The sequence below is a fragment of the Cryptomeria japonica genome, unplaced genomic scaffold, assembly GCF_030272615.1.
Source record: "Cryptomeria japonica unplaced genomic scaffold, Sugi_1.0 HiC_scaffold_51, whole genome shotgun sequence".
Classification (NCBI taxonomy): Eukaryota; Viridiplantae; Streptophyta; class Pinopsida; order Cupressales; family Cupressaceae; genus Cryptomeria; species Cryptomeria japonica.
In genome coordinates this window covers 317,501-332,500 of record NW_026728873.1, presented here as the reverse complement: position 1 = coordinate 332,500, position 15,000 = coordinate 317,501, and the positions used below count along the sequence as shown (strand labels likewise).

Below are 15,000 nucleotides of genomic sequence, written 5' to 3'. Positions count from 1 at the left end.
CGGAAGACAACCGCCAAACATCGAAAGAGTCGCGATGCTCCGCAACCTACGTGCAAAGCGGTCGCACACCGGGTAAGGGAGTGAGAGCCCCAAACATAGCTGGGCGAGGCGCTCACTCCGCTCTTTAATATCTCGTTAATACCGCCAAGGAAATGGCACAAGCACACACACACAAGCATCCTCGGAAGAGGACAGTTCGAGTGACAGGTCAAATCCAAGAGTTCCGAAGACTACCTCCAGGAACAATCGGGAACAAGACCGATTACAAGTCGTCGAGTCTGTTACTGGGCGAACACGAGATGCGCACAGGAAATCGATCAGCCCTCACAATGGCCCAAGGCCAGAGATCGGACTGCTACGATTTACCCCAACAATCATCGTGCCACTCTTCGCAGAGAGGTGATAGACGCCAACGAGCCCGCGCATAGCAATCGAGGTGTAAAAAGGGCGTTGAAGGCAGGAAGCCTGGACGAAAGAGGCTACGAGGTCACCTCGAAGCGGTCTAAGAATCGGGCGCACTTGGGGCGACTACCAGTGCCAACCCCTTATCCCGCGGTGCGTCCGACACACAGAAATTTCCAAGGCGGCCAAGGAGCCTCCCCGCATAGCAATCGGGGTGTGAGGTTACGGATGCAGCATTGATAGCAATCGAGGTGTGAGGCGAAGGATGCAGAAGTGAGAGCCGAGGGATGTAGCAGAGATAGCAATCGGGGTGTGTGATGCAGAAGAGATAGCAATCGAGGTGTGCGGTGGGAAGGGCCCAGCAGCCAGAATGCATGAAGCGACGGATGAAGCAGTGATGACAACCGGGCTGTGAGGAGAGGAGGGATGCAGCCAAGAAAGCAATCAGGGCTCGAGGCAAGGGATGCATCAAGGATAGCAATCATGTTGTGAGGCGAGATTCCAAAGGCTAAACGTGAGAGGCTGCAGGGTCGACTCAGAGAGGTCTATGCATGTGAGAGGCTGAAAGCAAGGTCGACTCGGAGCGGTCTATGCATCGGGCGCGCTTGGGGCGACTACCAGTGCCAACCCCTTATCCCGCGACGCGTCCGACAAAGAGAACGTTCCAAGGCGGCAGAGGAGGTTACCAGCCGAAGGATGCAGTAGCAATAACAGGTATAGTTCCGCGGCGGCCGAGAAGACTCACCGCATAGGAATCGGGATGCGAGGCGAGGGATGCGGCGGGAAGGCCCCGACGGCTAAACGGAAGAGGCTGCAGGGCCGCCTCGGAATGGTCCAAGCATCGGATGCGATTGGGACGACTACCAGTGCCAACCCCTTATCCCGCGATGCGTCCGATACACAGATAGTTCCAAGGCGGCCGAGGAGCCTCACCGCATATCAATCGGGGTGCGAGGCGAGGGATGGGGCGGGAAGGCCCCAACGGCTAGACGGAAGAGGCTTCAGGGCCACCTCGGAATGGTCCAAGCATCGGACGCGCTTGGGGCGACTGCCAGTGCCAACCCCTTATCCCGCGATGCGTCCGATACACAGATGGTTCCAAGGCGGCCGAGGAGCCTCACCGCATAGCAATCGGGGGTGCGAGGCGAGGGATGGGGCGGGAAGGCCCCAACGGCTAGACGGAAGAGGCTTCAGGGCCGCCTAGGAATGGTCCAAGCATCGGACACGCTTGGGGCGACTACCAGTGACAGCCCCCTATCCCGCGATGCGTCCGATACGAAGATGGTTCCAAGGCGGCCGAGGAGCCTCACCGCATAGCAATCGGGGTGCGAGGTGGGGGATGCGGCGAGATGGCCCCAACGGCTAGACGGAAGAGGCCACAGGGCCGCGTCGGAATAGTCCAAGCATCGGACGCGCTTGGGGCGACTACCAGTGACAACCCCTTATCCCGCGATGCGTCCGATACGAAGATAGTTCCAAGGCGGCCGAGGAGCCTCACCGCATAGCAATCGGGGTGCGAGGTGGGGGATGCGGCGAGATGGCCCCAACGGCTAGACGGAAGAGGCTGCAGGGCCGCCTCGGAATAGTCCAAGCATCGGACGCGCTTGGGGCCACTACCAGTGACAACCCCTTATCCCGCGATGCGTCCGATACGAAGATAGTTCCAAGGCGGCCGAAGAGCCTCACCGCATAGCAATCGGGGTGCGAGGTGGGGGATGCGGCGAGATGGCCCCAACGGCTAGACGGAAGAGGCCACAGGGCCGCCTCGGAATAGTCCAAGCATCGGACGCGCTTGGGGCGACTACCAGTGACAACCCCTTATCCCGCGATGCGTCCGATACGAAGATAGTTCCCAGGCGGCCGAGGAGCCTCACCGCATAGCAATCGGGGTGCGAGGCGAGGGATGCGGCGAGATGGCCCCAAAGGCTAGACGGAAGAGGCTGCAGGGCTGCCTCGGAATAGTCCAAGCATCGGACGCGCTTGGGGCGACTACCACTGCCAACCCCTTATCCCGCGATGCGTCCGATACACAGATAGTTCCGAGGCGGCCGAGGAGGTGGGGGATGCAGCGAGATGGCCCCAACGGCTAGACGGAAGAGGCTGCAGGGCCGCCTCGGAATAGTCCAAGCATCGGACGCGCTTGGGGCGACTACCAGTGACAACCCCTTATCCCGCGATGCGTCCGATACACAGATAGTTCCGAGGCGGCCAAGGAGCCTCACCGCATAGCAATCGTGGTGCGAGGTGGGGGATGCGGCGAGATGGCCCCAACGGCTAGACGGAAGAGGCTGCAGGGCCGCCTCGGAATGGTCCAAGCATCGGATGCGCTTGGGGCGACTACCACTGCCAACCCCTTATCCCGCGATGCGTCCGATACACAGATAGTTCCAAGGCGGCCGAGGAGCCTCACAGCATAGCAATCAGGGTGCGAGGCGAGGGATGCGGCGAGAAAGCCCCAACGGCTAGAGGGAAGAGGCTTCAGGTCCGCCTCGGAATGGTCCAAGCATCGGACGCGCTTGGGGCGACTACCAGTGACAACCCCTTATCCCGCGACGCGTCCGATACACAGATAGTTCCAAGGCGGCCGAGGAGCCTCACCGCATAGCAATCGGGGTGCGAGGCGAGGGATGCGGCGAGAAGGACCCAACGGCTACACGGAAGAGGCTTCGGGGCCGCCTCGGAATGGTCCAAGCATCGGACGCGCTTGGGGCGACTACCAGTGACAACCCCTTATCCCACGACGCGTCCGATACACAGATAGTTCCAAGGCGGCCGAGGAGCCTCACCGCATAGCAATCGGGGTGCGAGGCGAGGGATGCGGCGAGAACGACCCAACGGCTACACGGAAGAGGCTTCGGGGCCGCCTCGGAATGGTCCAAGCATCGGACGCGCTTGGGGCGACTACCAGTGACAACCCCTTATCCCGCGACGCGTCCGATACACAGATAGTTCCAAGGCGGCCGAGGAGCCTCACCGCATAGCAATCGGGGTGCGAGGCGAGGGATGCGGCGAGAAGGACCCAACGGCTAGACGGAAGAGGCTTCGGGTCCGCCTCGGAATGGTCCAAGCATCGGACGCGCTTGGGGCGACTACCAGTGACAACCCCTTATCCCGCGACGCGTCCGATACACAGATAGTTCCAAGGCGGCCGAGGAGCCTCACCGCATAGCAATCGGGGTGCGAGGCGAGGGATGCGGCGAGAAGGACCCAACGGCTAGACGGAAGAGGCTTCGGGTCCGCCTCGGAATGGTCCAAGCATCGGACGCGCTTGGGGCGACTACCAGTGACAACCCCTTATCCCGCGACGCGTCCGATACACAGATAGTTCCAAGGCGGCCGAGGAGCCTCACCGCATAGCAATCGGGGTGCGAGGCGAGGGATGCGGCGAGAAGGACCCAACGGCTAGACGGAAGAGGCTTCGGGTCCGCCTCGGAATGGTCCAAGCATCGGACGCGCTTGGGGCGACTACCAGTGACAACCCCTTATCCCGCGACGCGTCCGATACACAGATAGTTCCGAGGCGGCCGAGGAGCCTCACCGCATAGCAATCGGGGTGCGAGGCGAAGGATGCGGCGAGAAGGACCCAACGGCTAGACGGAAGAGGCTTCGGGTCCGCCTCGGAATGGTCCAAGCATCGGACGCGCTTGGGGCGACTACCAGTGACAACCCCTTATCCCGCGACGCGTCCGATACACAGATAGTTCCAAGGCGGCCGAGGAGCCTCACCGCATAGCAATCGGGGTGCGAGGCGAGGGATGCGGCGAGAAGGACCCAACGGCTAGACGGAAGAGGCTTCAGGGCCGCCTCGGAATGGTCCAAGCATCGAACGCGCTTGGGGCGACTACCAGTGACAACCCCTTATCCCGCGACGCGTCCGATACACAGATAGTTCCGAGGCGGCCGAGGAGCCTCACCGCATAGCAATCGGGGTGCGAGGCGAGGGATGCGGCGAGAAGGACCCAACGGCTAGACGGAAGAGGCTTCAGGGCCGCCTCGGAATGGTCCAAGCATCGGACGCGCTTGGGGCGACTACCAGTGACAACCCCTTATCCCGCGACGCGTCCGATACACAGATAGTTCCGAGGCGGCCGAGGAGCCTCACCGCATAGCAATCGGGGTGCGAGGCGAGGGATGCGGCGAGAAGGACCCAACGGCTAGACGGAAGAGGCTTCAGGGCCGCCTCGGAATGGTCCAAGCATCGGACGCGCTTGGGGCGACTACCAATGACAACCCCTTATCCCGCGACGCGTCCGATACACAGATAGTTCCGAGGCGGCCGAGGAGCCTCACCGCATAGCAATCGGGGTGCGAGGCGAGGGATGCGGCGAGAAGGACCCAACGGCTAGACGGAAGAGGCTTCAGGGCCGCCTCGGAATGGTCCAAGCATCGGACGCGCTTGGGGCGACTACCAGTGACAACCCCTTATCCCGCGACGCGTCCGATACACAGATAGTTCCGAGGCGGCCGAGGAGCCTCACCGCATAGCAATCGGGGTGCGAGGCGAGGGATGCGGCGAGAAGGACCCAACGGCTAGACGGAAGAGGCTTCAGGGCCGCCTCGGAATGGTCCAAGCATCGGACGCGCTTGGGGCGACTACCGTTGCCAACCCCTTATCCCGCGATGCGTCTGATACACAGATAGTTCCGAGGCGGCCGAGGAGCCTCACCGCATAGCAATCGGGTTGCGAGGCAGATTATTGGGAAGGGAACCCCCTGGGATGCGGCTCAAGCAGTGCCCAAAGGGACTGGAATGCGTAATCACATCGAGAGACCCAAATGCTATACGAGGGCTCAAATCGAATTATCGATTTGGCCACGACATGGACGCATCGGAACGACTACCTTTGCCGAACCACTCGCAATTGCATCCATACCGAAACCAATAGACATTTCCGTTAGAGCCCTCGCATAGCATTCGGGAATCTCGCATGCCCCTCTAAATCGACCAATGCTGGCGCTCAATGAAAATCCGAGCGCTACCACCGTTCGAGCGCCAGCATTGGTCGAGTTAGAGGGGCACGGGGGAGAATGCTCCAGTCAACACCTCCCCTATATAAGTTATTTGTCCGATTCTCGCACAACCGTAGTCTGCCTCGTCGAATCAAACAACGGTCCCAGATTCCGACTTCCGTTCCGTAGAGACCCAAAAGCTAGATGGAGGCTCGCAAGAAAGAGAGTCGGCGCATAGCAATCGGGTTTCTCGAACGTTTAGGGACCGAGCTCACTTGCGGATAGGGCAAAATCCGCCAAGCAACCCAAAAGCTAGACGGGGGCTCGAATCGAATCGCCTAGGCGGCCACAACAACGACGTGTTGGATCGACTACCAGTGCCAAACCATTCAGCAAGACTAGTCTGTGTCGAGGCCGGATAGAGATTCTCAGAGAGCGCCCGCATAGCATTTAGGAGACCTGCCGCGTCCCTCACACTCGACAAATGGTGGTGCACGTTTATAAATCCGAGCGATCCCAACCCTTTCAAGCACCAACATCGGTCGAGATAGAGGGGCACGGAGGGGGCTGCGTGAGACAACACAGTCCCCTATATAAGTTATTTGTCCGATTCTCACACATCCGAAGAATGGTCATCAAATCGGACAACAGCCCAAACTTCCGACTTCCGTCCCAGAAAGCCCAAGAGCTATCTAAAACGTTCATGGCCGGAACTCGATCGCGGCTATACCAGTCCGCCAAGCAACCCAAAAGCTAGACTGGAGCTCTAGTCGAATCACCTCTGTGGCCATTGCAAGGACGTGTTGGAGCGACTACCATTGCCGAACCATTCCGCAGGTCGAGTCCATACCAAGGCCGCATAGAGATTCACGATGAGCTCCTGCATAGCAATCAGGAGACTTGCCGTGTCCATCACAATCGATAAATCCTGGTGCAAGATTTTTGCATCCGAGCGCTCCAACCAGTCGAGCACCAGCATCAATCGACATAAACGGGCACGGGGGGAGGATGCTCGAGAACACTACCTCCCCTATATAAGTTATTTGTCCGATTCTCAAGCAGCCGAAGTCTGGTCATCGAATCGGGTCAAAGACCACAACTTCCGACTTTACCCACAATGCAAGTCATCGAATCGAACATCGGCCCCCGAGTCGGACTCCATGCGTATGTCAGGTCATCGGACCCAAATTCCGCCTTCCTGCGCATGGCGGGCCATCAATATCAACTCGGTCATCGGACCCAAACTCCGCCTTTTTGCGTATGGCACGCCTTCAAATCGGTCATCGGACCCAAATTCCGCCTTCCTGTGCATGGCGGGCCATCAACATCAACTCGGTCATCGGACCCAAATTCCGCCTTTCTGCGCATGGCACGCCATCAACTCGGTCATCGGACCCAAATTCCGCCTTCCTGCGCATGGCAGGTCATCGGACACAAATTCAGACCTCGCCAATATGCCTACGTATCGAATCGGTCATCGGACCCAACTTCCGACTTCATCCATACTGTAGGGTCTTTGAGGTTGGCGCGGTGCGCTCAACCCAGGGAGTCGACCCATCGAAGCATACACCTCCCCTATATAAGCTATTTGTCCGATTCCCACACCTGTGTAGTTTGCACCTCTGACCAGGACATCGACCCCAACTTCCGAACTCGACTGCAACGACGGCACCAGCGCCTTGGTGCGCACCTTGCGACGCACAGTCCCAACATTCGCCTTCCTGCACATGGCAGGTCATCGGACCCAAATTCCGACCTCGCGAGTATGCCTACATATCGAATCGGTCATCGGACCCAACTTCCGACTTCATCCATACCGTAGGGTCTTTGAGGTTGGCGCGGTGCGCTCAACCCGGGGAGTCGACCCAACGAAGCATACACCTCCCCTATATAAGCTATTTGTCCGATTCCCACACCTGTGTAGTTTGCACCTCCGATCAAGACATCGACCCCAACTTCCGAACTCGCCTCCAACGACCGAACCAGCGCCTTGGTGCGCACCTTGCAACGCACAGTGCCAACATTCGCCTTCCTGCACGTGGCAGGTCATCGGACCCAAATTCCGACCTCGCGAGTATGCCTACATATCGAATCGGTCATCGGACCCAACTTCCGACTTCATCCATACCGTAGGGTCTTTGAGGTTGGCGCGGTGCGCTCAACCCGGGGAGTCGACCCAACGAAGCATACACCTCCCCTATATAAGCTATTTGTCCGATTCCCACACCTGTGTAGCTTGCACCTCCGATCAGGACATCGACCCCAACTTCCGAACTCGACTAAAAAGACCGCACCAGCGCCTTGGTGTGCACCTTGCAACGCACAGTGTCAACATTCGCCTTCCTGCACATGGCAGGTCATCGGACCCAAATTCCGACCTCATGAGCATACCTACTAATCGAATCGGTCATCGGACCCAACTTCCGACTTCATCCATACCGTAGGGTCTTTGAGGTTGGCGCGGTGCGCTCAACCTGGGGAGTCGACCCATCGAAGCATACACCTCCCCTATATAAGCTATTTGTCCGATTCCGACACCTGTGTAGTTTGCACCTCCGCTCAGGACATCGACCCCAACTTCCGAACTCGCCTGCAACGACCGAACCAGCGCCTTGGTGCGCACCAAAAGTGCGCACTTTTGGAGGGCACTTTTGTGCGCTCCAAAGGTGCGCACTTTTGGAGGGCACTTTTCTGCGCTCCAAAGGTGCGCACTTTTGGAGGGCACTTTTTGGAGGGCACTTTTCTGCGCTCCAAAGGTGCGCACTTTTGGAGGGCACTTTTTGGAGGGCACTTTTCTGCGCTCCAAAGGTGCGCACTTTTGGAGGGCACTTTTTGGAGGGCACTTTTCTGCGCTCCAAAGGTGCGCACTTTTGGAGGGCACTTTTTGGAGGGCACTTTTCTGCGCTCCAAAGGTGCGCACTTTTGGAGGGCACTTTTTGGAGGGCACTTTTCTGCGCTCCAAAGGTGCGCACTTTTGGAGGGCACTTTTTGGAGGGCACTTTTCTGCGCTCCAAAGGTGCGCACTTTTGGAGGGCACTTTTTGGAGGGCACTTTTCTGCGCTCCAAAGGTGCGCACTTTTGGAGGGCACTTTTTGGAGGGCACTTTTCTGCGCTCCAAAGGTGCGCACTTTTGGAGGGCACTTTTGTGCACTCCAAAGGTGCGCACTTTTGGAGGGCACTTTTCCTGTGCTCCAAAGGTGCACACCTAGGTGAGCACCTTCGACCACACCTTGTAGCACACCAAACTCTGACTTTCGACTTCATCCGCAATGCAGGGTCTTTGAGGTTGGCGCAATGCGCACAACCAGGGGAGTCGACCCATCAAACCCAACACCTCCCCTATATAAGCTATTTGTCTGATTCTCATACATGCGTAGCCTGCAGGAGCAATTAGGACATCGACCCCAACTTTCGGCTTCTAAACGAAAACAAGGTCTTTGAGGTTGGTGTAATGCGAACAACTAGGGGAGTCAACCCATCAAACCCAACACCTCCCCTATATAAGCTATTTGTCTGATTCTCATACATGTGTAGTCTACAGGAGCAATTAGGACATCGACCCCAACTTTTGACTTCTTAACGAAAACAAGGTCTTTGAGGTTGACGTAATGCGCACAACCAGGGGAGTCGACCCATCAAACCCAACACCTCCCCTATATAAGCTATTTGTCCGATTCTCATACATGTGTAGCCTGCAGGAGCCATTAGGACATTGACCCCAACTTTTGACTTCTTAACGAAAACAAGGTCTTTGAGGTTGGCGTAATGCGCACAACCAAGGGAGTTGACCCATCAAACCCAACACCTCCCCTATATAAGCTATTTGTCTGATTCTCATACATGTGTAGCCTGCAACAACGATTAGGACATCCACCCCAACTTCTGAATTCGTCTGCGTTGACCGCACCAAAGGTGCACGCCTTGGTGCTCACCAAAATCCGACTTCCGACTTCTTCTGCTATGCGGGGTCTTTGAGGTTGGCGCAGTGCGCACAACCAGGGGAGTCAACCCACCGAATGCAACACCTCCCCTATATAAGCTATTTGTCTGATTCTCATACATGCGTAGACTGCAGCAATGATTAGGACATCCACCCCAACTTTTGACTTCTTAAACAAGACAGGGTCTTTGAAGTTGGTGCAGTGCACACAACCAGGGGAGTCGACCCATCAAACGCAACACCTCCCCTATATAAAGCTATTTGTCCGATTCTCATACGTGTAGTCTGCAGCAGCGATTAGGACATCGACCCCAACTTCCGAATTCGTTTGCATTGACCGCACCAAAGGTGCACGCCTTGGTGTGCACCCTGGAGTGCACTTTGGTGCTCACCTCGGTGCACACTTTGGTGTGCACCTCGGTGTGCACCAAAGGTGCGCACCTTGGAGCGCACCAAAGGTGTACACTTTGGAGCGCACCACATAGGGTCTTTGAGAGGTTGGCGCAGTGCGCACACCAAGGTGGGTGTTGAGGTGCGTGCCGAGGTGGGTGGGTGCTAGGGTGCGCTCCATGGTGGGTGCCAGGGTGGGTGCGTGCTAGGGTGGATTCCAAAGAGGGTCATAGGGTGGGTGCCAAGGTGGGTTGGTGATATAGTGGGTTCAAAGGTGGGTACTAGGGTGGGTTCCAAGGTGGGTCACAAGTTGGGTGCCAGGATGCGTGGGTGTTAGGTTGGGTGCCAAGGTGGGCTCCTGCGTGGGTGGGTGCTAGGGTGGGTTTCAAGGTGGACGCGAGGGCGGGTGCCAAGGTGGGTAACAAGTTGGGTGTTAGGATGGGTGAGTGCTAGAGTGGGTGCCAAGGTGGGTGGGTGCTAAGGTGGATGCCAAGGTGGTTCACAGGGTGGGTGGGTTCTAGGGTGAGTTCCAAGGTGGGTCACAGGTTCAGTGCTAGGGTGGGTGTCAAGGCGGGTGTCGAGGTGCCTGGGTGCTAGGGTGTGGATGCCAATGTGGGTCATAGGGTGGGTACTAGGGTGGGCTGCAATGTGGGTGCCAAGGTGGGTAACATGCTCGGTGGGTTCTAAATTGGGTGCCAGGGTGGGTGTGCACCCACCTTGCCCGAGGTGGGTGCCAAGGTGCCAGTGTGGGTGGGTGCTAAGGTGGATGCCAAGGTGGGTGAGAAGGTGGGTGATAGGTTGAGTGGTAGGATGGGTGGGTGCCAAGATGGGTCACAGGGTGGGTGCAAGGGTGGGTAGGTGCTAGGGTTGGTGTCAGGGTGGGTGGGTGCTAGGTTGGGTTCCAAGGTGGGTGCGAGGGTGAGTGTCAAGGTGGGTCACAGGTTAGGTGCTAGGATGGGTGAGTGCTAGGGTGCAAAGGTGCCAGGGTGGGTGCTAGGATGGGTCGATGCTAGGGTGAGTGGCAAGGTGGGTCCACAAGTGTCAAGGTGGGTGCCGAGGTGGGTGCCAAGTCGGCGACTGCTATGGTGGATGCCAAGGTGGGTCACGGGGTGGGTGCCAAGTTGCTAGGTTGGGTTCCAAGGTGGGTGCCAACGTGGGTGCTAGGGTGCGTGGGTTAAAGGGTGTGTCACAACGTGGGTGCCAGGATGGGTGCGCACCCACACTGGCCAAGACGGGTGCGGGTGCAAGGTTGGGTTCCAAGCCCGGTCACAGGCTGGGTGCTAGGATGGGTGGGTGCCAAGGTGGGCACCAGGGTGGGTGCACCCACCCTGGCCAAGGTGGGTCACGGGGTGGGTCCTAGGGTGGGTAACGGGGTGGGTACTAAGGTGCGTGCCAAGGTGGGTCATAGGGTGGGTGCCAAGGTGGGCACCAGGGTGGGTGTGCACCAACCCTAGCCAGGGTAGGTCACGGGGTGGTTGTCGGGGTGGGCGTCAAGGAGCCAAGGTGGGTGGCAAGTAGCCAAGTTGCGTGCCAAGGTGGGTGTCGGGGTGGGTGCCAAGGATCCAAGGTGGGTGCCAAGGAACCAAGGTGGGTGTCTGGGTGGGTGCCGAGGTGGGAGCCAGGGTGGGTCCCAAGGTGAGTGCAAAGGTGGGTGCCAGGGTCAAGGTGAGTGCCAATGTGGGTTCCAAGGTGCCAGGGTCAGGGTGAGTGCCAATGTGGGTTCAAAGGTGCTAAGTTGGGTGCGAGGTTGGGTGCGAGGGTGGGTGGGTGCCAAGGTGTGCTAGGTGGAAGCCCGGGTGGGTCGGCATCCCATGGGTGTCGAGTTGGGTGCCTGATGGGTGCTTCTTGTCAAGTTTTAGTCGTCGGGACTCATTTCGAGCCTTAGAGGTCGTTTCTTGTCCGGTTGCCCTGTCTTCGACCTGGGAACCCAATTTTGGTCCTCGGGTCCCATTTTTTTTTGTCTCGCATCCCACTTTTGGCCTGTGGCCTTTTCGGGGTCGATTCTCGTTTTGGGCATCAGAGCATGTTTCTTCTCCTAAAACCCAATATTTGTTTATTAAGTCTCGGAACACATTTTTGTTCTCGTGGACCCATCATGGGTCTTGGAACGCATTTGTGGTCCTTGGGTCCCATTTTGCATCCCGAAACTTGTGTTTTGGTGCTTGATCCCTATTTTGGGTGCCCACCTTGCACCAAGTGCGCACCCGGGGCAAACCGAGCGCCTTGGTGCACCGGGGCAAGATCGAGCGTGCACCCGAGGCGCCCCGAACATGCACCAAGGTGCACTCGGCCCACATGTGAGCGCAGGTCGTTGCGCCCGAGGTGGTGTGTGGGCACCGCGTTGCAGACGGGACACTGCACGCACACGACGCCCCCTCCAGGTGCACGCACGTAGGCCGGGCCGGGTGCACACCCGACGCCCTAGCAAGGTGCGCGCACCCGGGCAGGGCTCACACTTGGCGAACGGGGCGCACTTCGCGAGGGAGGGTGTGCACCTCGACGGGGGTGGGTGGCCGGGGTGGATTCGCACGTGGGTCGCGGTTTGCTAAGTACACACTGCGACAAGCTCATAACGGGTGCGATCATACCAGCGTTAGTGCACCGGATCCCATCAGAACTCCGCAGTTAAGCGCGCTTGGGCCGGAGTAGTACTGGGATGGGTGACCTCCCGGGAAGTCCCGGTGTTGCACCCTTTTTTAGTTTTTCGCCGGGCGTCGCAATGCTATTTGAATAAACCTTTTGCCCGTTTGCGTTCTCGTCGGGGCCGGGCCGGGCCGGGGTGCGCTGCCCGCACTACCGCGCGCGCGGGGGCGACACCGAGCGCGCACCCGAGGCGCCCCGAGCACACAGGCCACGGTGCAACCCGGGCGTTGTGCGCGCACCCCGGTGCGCCCGAGGTGCTGCGCGCGCACCCAGGTGAAATCGGTGTGCACCTCGGCCAGTGCGCGCTCGGTCGAGTCGCGCACGTTGGCCAAGGTGCACGGTGATGTTTCTTACTCTAAGGTTCCGCACCAGACGCCCGGGACAGGTGAGCGAAGCTGGGCGGGGCCGGGTGCGCGGCCGGGGCAGGTGCACGCAGCTGGAGAGAGCTTTGGAGCACACTTCGGAGCGCACCAATGATGCGCTCCATTCAAAAGTTTCCTGAAAAGGCAAAAAAAGTTGAGATTATAGAATTTCCCACTTGAGAGATTGTAAAAAAAAAAAATTTAAAATGAAGGAAACGCGGGTGCCAAGGTGTGCGCAGCCCAGCCCACCCTGGCGAAGGTGCACGCAAGGTGCGCACCCGAGGCAAACCGGACAATTAACCCAACTTTCGACTTCGCGCGCACCTTGGAGCGCACTTCGGAGCGCTCCTTGGTGCGCACCAATCTTGGGCACCTCGGAGTGCACCATGGCGCCCACCAAGGTGCGCACCCGGGGCAAACCGAGCTCCGACTTCGTGCGCACCTTGGAGCGCACGAAAGGTGCGCACCATGGCGCCCACCAAGGTGCGCAGCCCAGCCAAGGCGTGCGCATCAAGGTGCGCACCCTGGCGAAGGTGCGCACCCGGGGCAAACCGAGCTCCGACTTCGTGCGCACCTTGGAGCGCACAAAAGGTGCGCAACCCAGCCAAGGTGTGCGCACCCCGGTCAAACCGAGCTCCGAATCGTGCGCACCAGAGGTGCACGCCATCGTGCGCACCTTGGAGCACACTTCGGAGCCCTCCTTGGTGCGCGCCGATGTTGCGCACCTCGGAGCGCACCCGGGGAAAACAATGCAATTAACCCGACTTTCGACTTCGTGGGCACCTCGGAGCGCTCTCGGGTTCGCACCTCGAAGCACACCGAGGTGCGCACCTTTGATGCGCTGCCTTCACCAATTTCCAGAAAAGGCAAGAAAACATTGAGAAGGTGTGCGCACCGAGGTGCCCACCCTGGCGAAGGTGCACGCGAGGTGCGCACCCGGGGCAAACCGGGCTCCGACTTCGTGCACGCCGCACCTTGGAGCACACTTCGGAGCGCTCCTTGGTGCGCACCAGGGCGCGCAACCCAGCCGAGGTGCCCACCCCGGCGAAGGTGCACGCGAGGTGCGCACCCGGGGCAAACCGGGCTCCGACTTCGTGCACGCCATGGTGCCCACCGCGGCGAAGGTGCACGCGAGGTGCGCACCCGGGGCAAACCGGGCTCCGACTTCGTGCACGCCGCACCTTGGAGCACACTTCGGAGCGCTCCTTGGTGCGCACCATGGTGCCCACCAGGGCGCGCAACCCCGCCGAAGGTGCACGCGAGGTGCGCACCCGGGGCAAACCGGGCTCCGACTTCGTGCACGCCGCACCTTGGAGCACACTTCGGAGCGCTCCTTGGTGCGCACCATGGTGCCCACCAGGGCGCGCAACCCCGCCGAAGGTGCACGCGAGGTGCGCACCCGGGGCAAACCGGGCTCCGACTTCGTGCACGCCATGGTGCCCACCGCGGCGAAGGTGCACGCGAGGTGCGCACCCGGGGCAAACCGGGCTCCGACTTCGTGCACGCCGCACCTTGGAGCACACTTCGGAGCGCTCCTTGGTGCGCACCATGGTGCCCACCAGGGCGCGCAACCCCGCCGAAGGTGCACGCGAGGTGCGCACCCGGGGCAAACCGGGCTCCGACTTCGTGCACGCCGCACCTTGGAGCACACTTCGGAGCGCTCCTTGGTGCGCACCATGGTGCCCACCAGGGCGCGCAACCCCGCCGAAGGTGCACGCGAGGTGCGCACCCGGGGCAAACCGGGCTCCGACTTCGTGCACGCCATGGTGCGCACCGCGGCGAAGGTGCGCACCCGGGGCAAACCGGGCTCCGACTTCGTGCACGCCGCACCTTGGAGCACACTTCGGAGCGCTCCTTGGTGCGCACCAGGGCGCGCAACCCAGCCGAGGTGCCCACCCCGGCGAAGGTGCACGCGAGGTGCGTACCCGGGGCAAACCGGGCTCCGACTTCGTGCACGCCGCACCTTGGAGCACACTTCGGAGCGCTCCTTGGTGCGCACCATGGTGCCCACCAGGCCGCGCAACCCAGCCAAGGTGTGCGCACCAAGGTGCACGCGAGGTGCGCACCCGGGGCAAACCGGGGTCCGACTTCGTGCACGCCGCACCTTGGAGCACACATCGGGGCGCTCCCGGGTTCGCACCGGCGTTGCGCACCGTGGTGGGCACCTCGGAGCACACCAAGGTGGGCAGCGAGGTGCGCACCTTTGATGCGATGCCTTCACTAATTTCCATAAAAGGCAAAAAAAAAACGAGATTTTAAAATTTCCGTTTTGAAAGATAGTGAGAAAAAGGGAATGCTGGTGCCATCTTGAGCC

The 15,000-nt window shown here is 59.7% G+C and overlaps 1 non-coding gene across 1 annotated transcript; it reads left to right on the top strand.

Annotated features, from left to right (window-relative positions):
* Positions 1–12,255: 12,255 nt before the first annotated feature.
* On the top strand, positions 12,256–12,374 carry LOC131862767 (5S ribosomal RNA). The gene has a single exon (XR_009361704.1). It is a non-coding gene; the product is annotated as a 5S ribosomal RNA (ribosomal RNA).
* Positions 12,375–15,000: the final 2,626 nt, after the last annotated feature.